The following is a 7,500-nucleotide window of genomic DNA, read 5'->3' as shown; positions in this document are numbered from 1 at the left end:
AAAAGTACTGCTGGTGATCCCAGCCAAAGATTTAGGTTGCCATGATATCGAGCTCAATATGGATTCTGCTACTGTTGCCTCAAATAAGGCCACAAGAAATCTAGGTGTCACTGTTGATGACCATCTATCATTCTCTGACCACATAGCCTCAGTTTCCCAGTCATGTCCTCTTTTTCATGCCCTAATTGAATACAAGGCCCTGACCCTTGCCTATGAAGCTACAACAGGCCCTACTCTGGCTTACCCGAAAGCTATGCTAAAGCCCTATGTCCTTTCAGGACATTGTCTGTCTCCAGTACCAACCGTTTCACCTTGCCCTCCTCTTACACATGTAGTGGCTCCTGTCTATTCAGTTCAGCTGCTGAAAGACCCAAAATACCTAGTGACACCATGATTCATCACTGATGATGTGCCCTGACAAACAGCACATGGATATTATCATAGCAGTAGTGTCTTTATCCACCCAAACAGCACTCCAAACAAACAGATCCTGACAACATGTTAGTTCATGCCAATGTAATTATCATGTAGTAACCTTTATCTAAAAAAACTTTGATCTTGAAAATGACACCTTTCCTGAAGTCAGATTTTCCTAGATTTTTAGTATGTTATTAAGGACACTTAGAGGTAACAAAATCAGTTGAAAAACCTTTTGTATCAATTTTTTTGGGGTTAGGTCTTTTTTTTGCATAGATGTACTCGCCTATCTGTACTACTAAATTTTAGGCCTAAAAAATCTCCTTAATATTTCACTGAGGTGCTTTTTCATGTATCCATTTTTCCCAGCTTTACCAGATAATAAAACAATTTTACAGCTTCACCATTCCTTTTGGCCTGAACAGCATACGAACAGTCACGTATCTCATTAAATGCAATGGAGGATATGAGTTACCGCATAACCCAATAAAACAACTTCCATTACAGTAAACCTAAAAAGACTTCCAGACAGCTCAAAATCCAAAACACGAAATCATTGCAAACAAAAACAACCTCCCTCCCGTGTGTGTATCTTTGTGATCAAATGATATGGTTTCTTTTGAACTGCGGAACTGTATTGATTTGGCTGTTTTGGTTCCTGGTCTGCTGTTCTAATAGAGTTTGTGTGTGTGTGTGTGTGTGTGTGTGTGTATGCGTGTGTGCGTGTGTGCGTGCGTGCGTGCGTGCGTGCGTGCGTGCGCGCGCGCGCACGCGCGTGCTTGCTTGCGTGCACGTGAGTGTGTGTGTGTGTATCTGTGTGTGTGTGTGTGGGTGCGCGTGTGTGTGTGCGTAGTAGAGAGAGAGAGAGAGAAGGTGGGTACTTATTAATAGCCATGTGGAGCAGGTGATATGAGGCCTTTCAGTTAGAATCTATTTGGTAACTGAAGAACAGTGTGTAACCTCAGCTGACTCAATCAATACATGTTTAGACAGAGAATTGAAACTGCCTCTTCAAAATAATATGACGATCATCTGAAAATGATCCTATCCCGGATGTTATTGTGTCAGGGGTACAGCATGCAACAATATCTTACCGTTTTCCTACTTGGTCAGACTGATTGAGCAGTGCAGCTACAGTATATAGGTCCATGGATCTTAGGCCCCAATGGATCTAAACAGTGGTGTAGTCTACTTTTTAATGGTGGGTATACTGTATATTTGAGATTTTTTTGAAGTGGGTATACTGTATATATTTGTGCTATTCAAAACAATGGATCAATCAATTTTAAGTGGGTATACTGAAATCCCTCAAATTTAGAAGTGGGTATACTCCGTATACCCGCGTTCTACATAGACTACACCACTGGATCTAAGTGGGCGCGTGTGTTGAAGTAGATGAGTAAAGTAGTACTTGTTTTCTATCAGAGCGGCCCATGTAGAGTCATATAAATACATGTATACTGTATATTTGTGTCATTGTTATATAAATGAGGAAGGGGGAGGGGGTCCATTGGAGCTGTTTTTACATAAAGGCAGGTCACCAGTAGGAAAAAAGTTGTCTCTGTGGATTACTGACCAGAAGGCCTATTGGAAGAGATTAAAACATGGGGCCATCTCAATTTTTTCCCCAAAAATTCAATATGGCCGCGGTTTTCCAAAATGGCTCATTGTCATGCATTTTTCACTATGGCTAATATAGGCCCCAGGATTTGGGATATAGATTATCACAGCAATTGTGACTGCAAGCTCTTGTGAGCTATCCCGAGCAACCTCTTACACAAAATAATTTCTGAGAGGTGGGCTGAACCTGTGTCTATCAAATGTGCGTCACATTTCATAGACACAGGTTCAGCCCACCTCTCAGAAATTAATGACACTAATTGCACCAATCACACCTATAACGTATGCATTGTATGTAGTGATTCAAGCTGAAACCCATGACTGATGCTGTGACTCAGATGGTGCATTTGTGCACTCTGGGCATGCATTAGCCCCTCATCCTCATTCTTCCATATTTGTATTCGCCAATGCAACTCAACTCCCTCTGAGCCACCATCACATTTATGGTATCATTGGTGACTGTTTCTATGATACAGTATATCTACCTTTTTCTATAACATCTGTTTCTTTGTCTCTGGCTCTCAATCTATCTCTCTCTCTCTCTCTCTCTCTCTCTCTCTCTCTCTCTCTCTCTCTCTCTCTCTCTCTCTCTCCATTGTCATTCTATTCAGCTCCACATCCATTGAGTTTCTCTTGTCTGATCTTCCTTTTCTCCTGACTGTTTTGTCACTCGATCCCTCGCTCCCTCCCTCCCTCCGTCCAACCAACACTCCTTACCTCCCTCCCTCCCTCTTCTTTTTCATCTGCGTGTTTTGAAAAGCAAGAGCGCTGGGGAATGTTTGCTATTCCTTGAGACGAGCCATTATGAAGAAACACTTTCACACAGAGGGCCCTTCAGAGCAATACAGGCCCCCAGAAGCCAACCTGAGCACATCAAACTTTCATGAGCAGTCTGACTTTCATCGCTGTACGGTACGCCACTGTCTTCTTCCACTGCTGAATTGTGTCTCCTTTATTCCCTCCCCGTGTCTCTTCTTCCCCACTCACCGCACAATCTCTCCCTCTCTCCCCCCCCCCCTTTCTTTCCCTCTCTCATCTCTCTCCCTCACTCACTCTCTCACTCTCTTCCTCGCACCTTTGATCCTTGGCTAGCGTGCGGCAGGAGGGAGGGAGGATTTGTTGCGATTAATTCGTCCTGATCTGAGATGGATACAGTAGATGGAGTGGAGAAGAGAGGAGCAGAGAGGAGAAGAAGTAGAATAAATAAAGCTAATATCTAATGCTGTGGTAACACTTTAGAATAACAGTCAATTACGTAAAAGCATTATTAACACATTTTAATGAATTCATTTTAGACAGAACATTTAAAGTGTTTGTAAATGATAAACCAACCTGCAGTAGATTACATTTTCACAGCAGATGGGAATCTGCTCCTGCCGGATGAGTTTGAAGTTTGTTGGACACTTCTGTTGGACAATTCTATATCCAGTTTTTTGGTCTTTGGAGAACAAACGTCCAGGATAAATAGTGTGTATAAATAGCATTTCTTACTAATTTACAAACATTTGAAAATGTTTTGTTGACTTATTAGTTCATTATCTACTCTATAAAGTTTTTAGACACTTCTTAGCGACTGCTATTCTAAAGTGTTACTGCTTGTTTCTCATGGCCAGAACACACTCAGACTGGTACTTAAGATTGGCCAAACAAAAGAATGAAAGTCCTTTCTCCTGCCTAAGAGCGGATTAGTCATTACTCCCAAGAACAGCCCTCTCTAGCCAGTTATGCATTGGAAATGTGTAAAAGCAGTCCACTCCAGAGAGTGTGAAGTATACCTCCTAGTCCAGTGAAAGGGAAATTGAAGAGAATAGAATTGAAGAGAAGAGAAGAGAAGAGAAGAGAAGAGAAGAGAAGAGAAGAGAAGAGAAGAAAAGAAAAGAAAAGAAAAGAAAAGAAAAGAAAAGAAAAGAAAAGAAAAGAAAAGAAAAGAAAAGAGAAGAGAAGAGAAGAGAAGAGAAGAGGATATAAGTGAAGCAAAGGATGGTAACCTTACTCAGGACCTCTAGAGCAGTGAGGAGAAGAGAGGAAAGGAGTAGGAGGAGGAAGAGGAAGAGGAGGAGGAGGAGGACGCTGCATATGTATCACCTGCTGTGAAAGCAGATCACATTTCCAGCACACCCTGCCTCCATCACTCTTTCCCTCCTCCCCTACCCTCCCATCCCATCCTCTCCTCCCCTCCTCTCTCCTGTCCTCTCCTCTCCTCCCCTACCCTCCCATCCCATCCTCTCCTCCCCTCCTCTCTCCTGTCCTCTCCTCTCCTCCCCTACCCTCCCATCCCATCCTCTCCTCCCCTCCTCTCTCCTGTCCTCTCCTCTCCTCCTACTACTCTCCTCCTCAGTGACAGACGGTCGCTACAAGGACCTCTTTGTAGTTCTGACTGTCTTCTCCGCTCCATCCATCAGCTAGTGAGACAGCACGGGCCCTTGAACCCCGTAATGCACCCAGGAAGCCTAATGCAGGCCCAGCCACGGTACTGATGTAACCTGATGGAAATCTTCCATGTTTGATGCTCCACACCGCACTGGGAGTGCTGTGACACGGCCCCTGCTGTTTTTATGAAAAGATGGGGGGGAGGAATTGAAATATCTCCTAAACCTAGAACCCCTATTGTATAAAGACGCAACCCCCTCATTGTAGGCTTCTTAAGAGACAGAATGACGTTCAAGTTGTGATGTGTTATTACGTAATGAATAGAGAAATGCTGTTGCAATGTTGCAGTTAAGGTTTTTTTTGTGAACAGCTGTCTAATCCACAGTATGTGAAGTGGAAGTTAAAAAGTACAGCAAAGTTCTCTAGTTCTATTGTGAAAAGAAATTGTATAATGCATACAGTATCTTGTTATACAGTTTAATGGACAGGCCTTTCCCAAGAGAAAATCTTGAATGTTGAGTCTTGAGTCATCACATCTGAAAAGTTTAGAGACCACTGTACCGTATAGACCTCTATGCAAATTATCTGCTCACCCCAACGCTCGGGGTAGGAGTACCAATTTTAGCTTTCATTACACTCAAAACCAAACCCATGAGGACAGCCATGCACAGCCACAACAAAACAGAGGGCTGTATTGATGTATTGCGTTCATTATGTCTGCTAAATCAAGTCTTAACCCGTTAAAACACGGAGTTATTAATTTATTGTTACCAGAATGGCAATGACAGAGTCGTAGTGCATTACTAAAGGTCCGTGTTCTGTCATAGTAAAGTAATACTATGATAATTAACCTTTCAATGACTATTGCAGCGTGCCTCAGATGGTACGGTGTGCATTATGGGACTAGGCTTTTCTTTTGTTTCAGATATGTAAAAGTTTTATGCTTGACATGTTTTGACAACTTAAGACTTGATAAAACAGAGGGCTGTATATAGGCTACTGGTAGGTAAAGCAGTGCAGTATAGTTGGCCATATACTGGAAAACACAAATGAATAAGCGCTTTTCAGAGCAACAACACAAACCACATGACACTTTGAAGTGGCTCCTGGTGTTTGGTCAGAGCAAAGTGAGGGAACACGGAGAGAAAACAAAACAAAACAGGCACCGAATCAGGAGCACACAGCCGCTGACCAAAAAAACCACCCCTTCCCTTTGCTGTTCCCCTGACAACACCACCGAGCTCCATGGTGTAGAATAAATATATAAATCCGCACATCCACAAAACCACTGTGGCTCATTGCTCCCTCCTAGGCATCACGCTGTACTGCTGCTGTGCTCAAGTTCCCTAAAAGTTCTATAGATGAGTGTTGTAGTAGTTTGTGCTGTATCCATTTTTGTCCTGACCCTCCAGGGCCTTGAGAGGAGGACATAAGCCATGTTTCAAGAGCTTTACAAGCCGGCCGTGTCATGCTACAGTATGCTACACTCTGGTCTTGAGGCTGGACTGTACAGCAGCTATAGCCTTGGCTGTAGCCTTAATCTCTGCAGAAAACACAACTCTGCTGACTGCTACAACTTCACAAACTATACACCGCACATCAGCAGATACAGAAGGCCTGTGCTTAGCAGAGGAGCCACGGCATGAAACAGTTGCACTGTGGTCAGAGGAGATGGATTCCAAAATCACCACGCGTTGTTGTGTGTTCAAATGTGGACAGCAGTATAAGGTTCTAAATGTACACACTGTGATCTATGTAGCAAATTAGGATATAAAAAAACTTCCTTCCATCCTTCCACCACTCATGTTAATTCAGAGTCATGGCACCTTCTAATCATTTTGACATATTATATGTTTCTGAGATGCATTAATAAGCATAGCATGACTGCAATCCACCACTCCAGATGTCTACTGATGGTGAGAAGCTGCTAAGAGGCGGTGATGAGACTTAACACCCTGGAGCCAAAAGAAGGAGAATGGTGTGTGTGTGTGTGTGTGTGTGTGCGTGTGTGTGTGTGTGTGTGTGTGTGTGTGTGTGTGTGTGTGTGTGTGTGTGTGTGTGTGTGCAGGAGTTTTGGCCTTTGGCATGCTACTGGATGACGCATGCATTTATTCTTATGACTCCCTAACAGTGAACGCCAGCCAGCCACCCTCAGGGCAGTCGAATGATCTCATAAAAACAAAACAAAAATAATAATCCCAAAGCGTGCAGAGAAGAAAATGTTTTTTTTTCTTCCTGCCCGCAATCCAGTTTATCTGTAAATCCTGCATGACCTGACCTTTGCAAGGTCACACAGCCGTAATATCAGCCAGCCACTGGTGGCATAAAGCCCTGCGGAGGGCCATTTTATTTTCTTCCGTCTTCTATTTTGGGACATGACACCCATACGCATTTTGAAAATGGCAACTGCCACTGCACCGATACAACAATAAAAAGTAAACTCTTTGGGGGAAGAAATCTATGCTGTTAACAGGAAACATTACTATTGAAAGACAAAATATTCTGTATGTTAATCTCAGTTTCCAATGATCCAAGGGGAATCATCATCATCATCATCATCATCATCATCATCATCATCATCATCATCATCATCATCACCACCACCACCACCACCACCACCATCATCATCAATGTTGTTTGATCATTTGCAGGTAAAATATTCCATTGTGCGCTGAAGACAATGACACTACAAAGGAGATGACAAGAGCCAATTGTTGGACAGAAAGGCAGTAATACGTACATATGTATGTGTAAAATGACCCAGTAAAACAGTATGGTGTCCATCCGTGGCGTAATGGTTAGGGTGTGGTGGTCTTCAGATCAGAGGATTGCAGGACTTGAATCTCACCCTCACCACTATACCTCCATGCATGGCTGAAGAGCCCTTAACCCTCTGGTTGTGTTAGAAACATGGTTACGTTCATGGTGTTAACGGTCAAAATTGACCGCCTACACAAAAAAGGTAATAATACATTGATTAAAAATCTGATATTTTGTGATTAATGCCTTTTAGACGTCCTTTTGAAACATTTCCAATGTGATGTAAATGTTATTCTGCTTTGTTTTAGTGATTTGTAGGATTGTTTTCTTATC

General features: G+C 42.8%; 1 protein-coding gene across 1 annotated transcript in view; it reads right to left on the bottom strand.

Moving 5' to 3' along the window:
* grik2 (glutamate receptor, ionotropic, kainate 2) overlaps nt 1-7,500 on the bottom strand; it is a 362,912-nt gene that overhangs the window by 110,240 nt on the left and 245,172 nt on the right. The window lies entirely within an intron of this gene.

This window comes from Engraulis encrasicolus, chromosome 5 (genome assembly GCF_034702125.1).
Source record: "Engraulis encrasicolus isolate BLACKSEA-1 chromosome 5, IST_EnEncr_1.0, whole genome shotgun sequence".
NCBI classification, from domain to species: Eukaryota; Metazoa; Chordata; class Actinopteri; order Clupeiformes; family Engraulidae; genus Engraulis; species Engraulis encrasicolus.
The sequence above is the reverse complement of the archived record's forward strand: the minus strand, read 5'-3'. Positions and strand labels throughout refer to the sequence as shown.